Source organism: Danio aesculapii, chromosome 4 (genome assembly GCF_903798145.1).
Source record: "Danio aesculapii chromosome 4, fDanAes4.1, whole genome shotgun sequence".
NCBI lineage: Eukaryota > Metazoa > Chordata > Actinopteri > Cypriniformes > Danionidae > Danio > Danio aesculapii.
The window spans coordinates 16,284,068-16,290,455 of record NC_079438.1 but is presented as its reverse complement, the minus strand read 5'-3'; the positions used below and the strand labels follow the sequence as shown (position 1 = coordinate 16,290,455).

The following is a 6,388-nucleotide window of genomic DNA, read 5'->3' as shown; positions in this document are numbered from 1 at the left end:
CTAGGTGGTTGCTAGGCGGTTGCTAAGGTGTTGCTAGGTGGTTGCTAAGGTGTTGCTAGGCGGTTGCTAAGGTGTTGCTAGGCGGTTGCTAAGGTGTTGCTAGGTGGTTGCTAAGGTGTTGCTAGGCGGTTGCTAAGGTGTTGCTAGGTGGTTGCTAAGGTGTTGCTAGGTGGTTGCTAAGGTGTTGCTAGGTGGTTGCTAAGGTGTTGCTAGGTAGTTGCTAAGGTGTTGCTAGGTGGTTGCTAGGCAGTTTGCTAAGGTGTTGCTAGGTGGTTGCTAGGCGGTTGCTAAGGTGTTGCTAGGCGGTTGCTAAGGTGTTGCTAGGTGGTTGCTAGGCAGTTGCTAAGGTGTTGCTAGGTTGTTGCTAAGGTGGTTGCTAGGCGGTTGCTAAGGTGTTGCTAGGTGGTTGCTAGGCGGTTGCTAGGCGGTTGCTAAGGTGTTGCTAGGCGGTTGCTAAGGTGTTGCTAGGTGGTTGCTAGGCGGTTGCTAAGGTGTTGCTAGGTGGTTGCTAGGCGGTTGCTAAGGTGTTGCTAGGTGGTTGCTAAGGTGTTGCTAGGTGGTTGCTAAGGTGTTGCTAGGTGGTTGCTAGGCGGTTGCTAGGCGGTTGCTAAGGTGTTGCTAGGCGGTTGCTAAGGTGTTGCTAGGTGGTTGCTAGGCGGTTGCTAGGCGGTTGCTAAGGTGTTGCTAGGCGGTTGCTAAGGTGTTGCTAGGTGGTTGCTAGGCGGTTGCTAAGGTGTTGCTAGGTGGTTGCTAGGCGGTTGCTAAGGTGTTGCTAGGTGGTTGCTAAGGTGTTGCTAGGTGGTTGCTAAGGTGTTGCTAGGTGGTTGCTAAGGTGTTGCTAGGTGGTTGCTAAGGTGTTGCTAGGTAGTTGCTAAGGTGTTGCTAGGTGGTTGCTAGGCAGTTGCTAAGGTGTTGCTAGGTGGTTGCTAGGCGGTTGCTAAGGTGTTGCTAGGCGGTTGCTAAGGTGTTGCTAGGTGGTTGCTAAGGTGTTGCTAGGTGGTTGCTAGGCGGTTGCTAAGGTGTTGCTAGGTGGTTGCTAAGGTGTTGCTAGGTGGTTGCTAGGCGGTTGCTAAGGTGTTGCTAGGTGGTTGCTAAGGTATTACTAGGTGGTTGCTAGGCGGTTGCTAAGGTGTTGCTAGGCGGTTGCTAAGGTGTTGCTAGGTGGTTGCTAAGGTATTGCTAGGTGGTTGCTAGGCGGTTGCTAAGGTGTTGCTATGTGGTTGCTAAGGTGTTGCTAGGTGGTTGCTAAGGTGTTGCTAGGCGGTCGCTAAGGTGTTGCTAGGCGGGTTGCTAAGGTGTTGCTAGGTGGTTGCTAAGGTGTTGCTAGGTGGTTGTTAGGCGGTTGCTAAGGTGTTGCTAGGTGGTTGCTAAGGTGTTGCTAGGCGGTTGCTAAGGTGTTGCTAGGTGGTTGCTAGGCAGTTGCTAAGGTGTTGCTAGGTTGTTGCTAGGCGGTTGCTAAGGTGGTTGCTAGGCGGTCGCTAAGGTGTTGCTAGGTGGTTGTTAGGCGGTTGCTAAGGTGTTGCTAGGTGGTTGCTAAGGTGTTGCTAGGCGGTTGCTAAGGTGTTGCTAGGTGGTTGCTAGGCAGTTGCTAAGGTGTTGCTAGGTTGTTGCTAGGCGGTTGCTAAGGTGGTTGCTAGGCGGTTGCTAAGGTGTTGCTAGGCGGTTGCTAAGGTGTTGCTAGGCGGTTGCTAAGGTGTTGCTAGGTGGTTGCTAGGCGGTTGCTAGGCGGTTGCTAAGGTGTTGCTAGGTGGTTGCTAGGCGGTTGCTAAGGTGTTGCTAGGTGGTTGCTAAGGTGTTGCTAGGTGGTTGCTAAGGTGTTGCTAGGTGGTTGCTAGGCGGTTGCTAAGGTGTTGCTAGGTGGTTGCTAGGCGGTTGCTAAGGTGTTGCTAGGTAGTTGCTAAGGTGTTGCTAGGTGGTTGCTAGGCGGTTGCTAAGGTGTTGCTAGGTGGTTGCTAAGGTGTTGCTAGGTGGTTGCTAGGCGGTTGCTAAGGTGTTGCTAGGTGGTTGCTAAGGTATTACTAGGTGGTTGCTAGGCGGTTGCTAAGGTGTTGCTAGGCGGTTTGCTAAGGTGTTGCTAGGTGGTTGCTAAGGTATTGCTAGGTGGTTGCTAGGCGGTTGCTAAGGTGTTGCTATGTGGTTGCTAAGGTGTTGCTAGGTGGTTGCTAAGGTGTTGCTAGGCGGTCGCTAAGGTGTTGCTAGGCGGTCGCTAAGGTGTTGCTAGGTGGTTGCTAAGGTGTTGCTAGGTGGTTGTTAGGCGGTTGCTAAGGTGTTGCTATGTGGTTGCTAAGGTGTTGCTAGGTGGTTGCTAGGCGGTTGCTAAGGTGTTGCTAGGTGGTTGCTAAGGTGTTGCTAGGTGGTTGCTAGGCGGTTGCTAAGGTGTTGCTAGGTGGTTGCTAAGGTGTTGCTAGGTGGTTGCTAGGCGTTTGCAAAGGTGTTGCTAGGTGGTTGCTAGGCGGCTGCTAAGGTGTTGCTAGGTCGTTGCTAGGCGGTTGCTAAGGTGTTGCTAGGTGGTTGCTAGGTGGTGATCTGAGGACAATAGTTAGCTTCGAATTCTCAGACTTGCTCCACACTTCAAATAAGATTCATCCAATCTTGCTTGAATCTCACTGTCACGTTACAATCCTAAATGGTTCCACTAAGCTTTAGTAATGGAGATCTTGACTTCAAGTACACCGTGGCTTTCAACCAAGCGGCAACCTCCCGCTCTCTCTCGGGAAGCCAATACGGAAGTAACTGAAACTGCAATTCATCAAAATTCCGCTAGTCCTGGCTCCATAATAGAGCAAGTTGTAATTGAGCCCACTGTTAGAATGGCCAATTTTACAACAGAAAAAAAGGTGTTTACAGCCTGGTACAAAGAACGATTTTGGTTCATATAGCTATTATTACCCTCCATGACAACTGTGAGGGGGGTGAATTTTTTTATAACTCATCCATTTCCTTTATATTAGGTTATATTAAGTTTGCATAATTAAGGGCGTGGCCACTTGAGTGACAGCTAGGTCTCGCTCGTCGCCGTCACTTCACCTCAGCTGAATCCGGCAGATTAGCCACTGATCTCGGCATGTTCATCGTATTTTTGTTCTGTTTTATGTGGCTTTACACAGTCAGCTGCCTTTTGGACTTCTTTCTTACAATTGTCAGATGATTTGGGATGCTGTGTGCATTTAATTGTGCTCACAAACCATTCACGTGGCCTCCGTTTCCCATGTGAGTAAAGTTATATACTTATACACCATCTCTATAAATGTATTTGTTTTATTTAAGATCATTTATCATTAATATTTTTCTTTAGACCCATAAAGCACTCCAGAATGTGACAGAATGATTAGCTGTAGGCTCTAGAACAGTCGTCTGAAGCGTTATCATACAGTGTTATGCTGGAGTTCATCAATCGTCTTGCATTTACTAACACAGACTATATTTGAAGTGTTTGGAAGTAATTCGCGTTTTCCTCCTGTAGAAAAACGTCATAAGAACAATGTTTAGTGGCTCACTGTATTACAGCAGTGTTTTTAAAAGTCTAAACACTTTATTGATAAAGTGTACAGCCAAGCACATGTGGTCAGAACACAAACGAGTCGCAGGTAATAAAGTATCAAGCGTTTCTCCCAAAGTAAAGTCTGTCTGCTAGGTCTAAGCAAAGTGCCAGCAGGCGTCTGTAGCTCCGCCCACTCTCCGCCTCTTTGCCCTTATTTGGTATCCCGCCGTGGGTGCGATGACGCGCGAACAAAATGGCGACGGTTGGCCGCGCCTACTAGTAGCTTCTTTTGCGCTCTTCAGAAACCTATGGGTGACGTCACGGATGCTCCGTCCATATATTTTACAGTCTATGCTTTCAACTAATGGTCTCTTGTTAGGTGGATGATGATGAAATGCAAACAAGAAAATAGCTGCAGAAAGGTTGTGATTTTAAGTTAATGAGAGTGGCCTTGTCTGGAATTTGAAACTCAAGACCAGTCACACCATACACGAGAACCATACCCCAGGACCAATGAGACACGAATGTGGATGAGTGCACCAAGAAAATGTTTGTCCATTAGTTGGAAACATCTTTTTTGATTGAATGCAAACTGGCATCGAGATCCTACAGTGCAGTTTTCCATGCGTTGGCATCTTGTTGAAGGCATACAAAAGATCCATGACAAATGATTGGCGAAATGGCCCAGTGGCCTAAGGGATAAGGCATCAACCTCCGGGGCTTGGGATTGTTGGTTCAAGTGCCATCTGGGTAGTCTTTGAAGGTCTCACTTCAATTTGGGAGCAATGTTTGGTGGATGAAACACGGTAGCTGTGGAAACCTTCTTGAGATTAACCTAAAAGGTTCCACTAAGCTATGGCAAGGGGCTTGCAGAGGGCCAACTCCGCAAACAGGTGCTTCCACAGACAGGAGCCCGGATAGTTCAGTCGGTAGAGCATCAGACTTTTAATCTGAGGGTCCAGGGTTCAAGTCCCTGTTCGGGCGAAGACCTGTCTGTTTGTCAGAGACCTTGTTGTTCTTTTCATATCATTTGGTGGCTGTCCATTGTGGTGTGGCCTGCGAGAGCACGTTGCTCTGAATTCAGATCATCAGCTTGTGTGGAAAGAGTGCCCATGAAGTTAGCTGAGTGTGTTAGATTAGAGAGCTATGCTGTCCCTGCTTCCCAGAGATTGTACTGAAAAGTTGCTCAAGAGCTAGTGCACCTTCCTCTACCCCTGTTGACCCTGTGCTTGGTTGCCACCTCAGCAGGAGAGAGAAAACAGACATCTGTAGTTGTGGCCGAGTGGTTAAGGCGATGGACTAGAAATCCATTGGGCTTTACCTGTGCAGGTTCGAATCCTGCCGACTACGTTATTTTGCACGTCCACTTATGTTGTTGTTCTCTTTTCTTTCCAGCCTCCTATACGTAATTGCAATCCTCCTCTGCATCTCACAAACAAGCCCCTGTCACTTAGTGACCAGGCAGCTGTGGGTGAGCGACAGTGGTTTGCCGCGACCGTACAGTGATCCGTACTCTGTGTTGTGGCCAGAGAAATCCCAGTTTGAATCCCGGTCACAGCAGCGCGTACCTGTTAACGGAAAGCCATGCTGGGCTGAGTTTTCGTCACCTCAGGCCACGGCTGGATTTCTCACCCCAACCTCTGCTGTATCTAGTGTTGCCCACATCCGTCCAACAGAGCGGACGAGTCAAGACTAGGTGTAGTCGTGGCCGAGAGGTTAAGGCGATGGACTCGAAATCCATTGGGGTCTCCCCGCGCAGGTTTGAACCCTGCCGACTACGTCGGTTGGTATTTCCACAAAGTCCACTTGCTGTTTTTGCTCATTGCCCCCTAACGGAAATGCCGATCTCCTCTGCATCTCACAAACAAGCCCCTGTCACTTAGTGACCAGGCAGCTGTGGGTGAGCGACAGTGGTTTGCCGCGACCGTACAGTGATCCGTACTCTGTGTTGTGGCCAGAGAAATCCCAGTTTGAATCCCGGTCACAAACCAGTGTCCCTTAGTGTCCAGGCAGCTGCAGAGCTTGTCGGTGAGCGAGCGGTGTGCCGTGATCGTATAGTGGTCAGTACTCTGTGTTGTGGCCGCAGCAACCCCGGTTCGAATCCGGGTCACGGCAGCGTGTTCCTGTTAACTGCGAGCAATGCTTGTGCTGCTTTTTACAACCTCAGACCATTTATGCCCCAACTGTGCTGCGTTCAATGTTGCCCACATTCAGCAGAAAAAGTCAACTGGCTGCCACCATGTGTAGTCGTGGCCGAGAGGTTAAGGCGATGGAGTTGAAATACATTGGGGTCTCCCCACAGAGGTTTGAACCCTGCCGACTACGGAACAGCCAGCTGCTTTTGCTTTTTCTCTCTGTGAGAGGAACTTTGGCTTTTGCGACGTTTGGTTGCGGGCCTGCGTGTTTAATCCCATATTGATTAATTCAAGTCCAGCGACTAGTCGCAATTTAGCTTTTTTTGTAGTCCCTACACTCTGATGTTGCCTAGAGAAACGTTCAATAAATCGACAGCAACATTTTGTACGGCTCATCAAGATTGGGATTTGATAGTTTTTTTTCCAAGTCGCCCAGTCCTTTTTGGCTGTCCCTTTGTGGCACATTTTCCCCACTCCATCTGCTTCTGGAGAGTTGCTTTATGCACAGCTCTTTTCAAGACTGATGCTAGCACAGTTCCAAAAGGCCCAGGCGAAATGTGCTTTTGGACCATGGCTTTGGTAACACCTAATGACTTCAAGGTCTTTCACGGTGCAGCTCAGTAGTGGCATGGCACAGCTCTGAAACGCCGTTTCCTGGAGGACAACTGCATTTTTTTTTTTTTAAGAGGACGCAGGTCTGTGCTGTGATGAGAAAGTGTTGTCAGCCGGTAAGGATATAACTGCCTGAATGTAGATTATACCGGTTTTTAAC

The 6,388-nt window shown here is 48.9% G+C and overlaps 3 non-coding genes across 3 annotated transcripts; all 3 read left to right on the top strand.

Moving 5' to 3' along the window:
• The first annotated feature begins 4,392 nt into the window (after positions 1–4,392).
• Positions 4,393–4,465, top strand: trnak-uuu (transfer RNA lysine (anticodon UUU)). The gene has a single exon. It is a non-coding gene; the product is annotated as a tRNA-Lys (tRNA).
• A 714-nt stretch (positions 4,466–5,179) lies between these two features.
• On the top strand, positions 5,180–5,261 carry trnas-cga (transfer RNA serine (anticodon CGA)). Its single transcript has one exon. It is a non-coding gene; the product is annotated as a tRNA-Ser (tRNA).
• A 263-nt stretch (positions 5,262–5,524) lies between these two features.
• On the top strand, positions 5,525–5,596 carry trnah-gug (transfer RNA histidin (anticodon GUG)). Its single transcript has one exon. It is a non-coding gene; the product is annotated as a tRNA-His (tRNA).
• Positions 5,597–6,388: the final 792 nt, after the last annotated feature.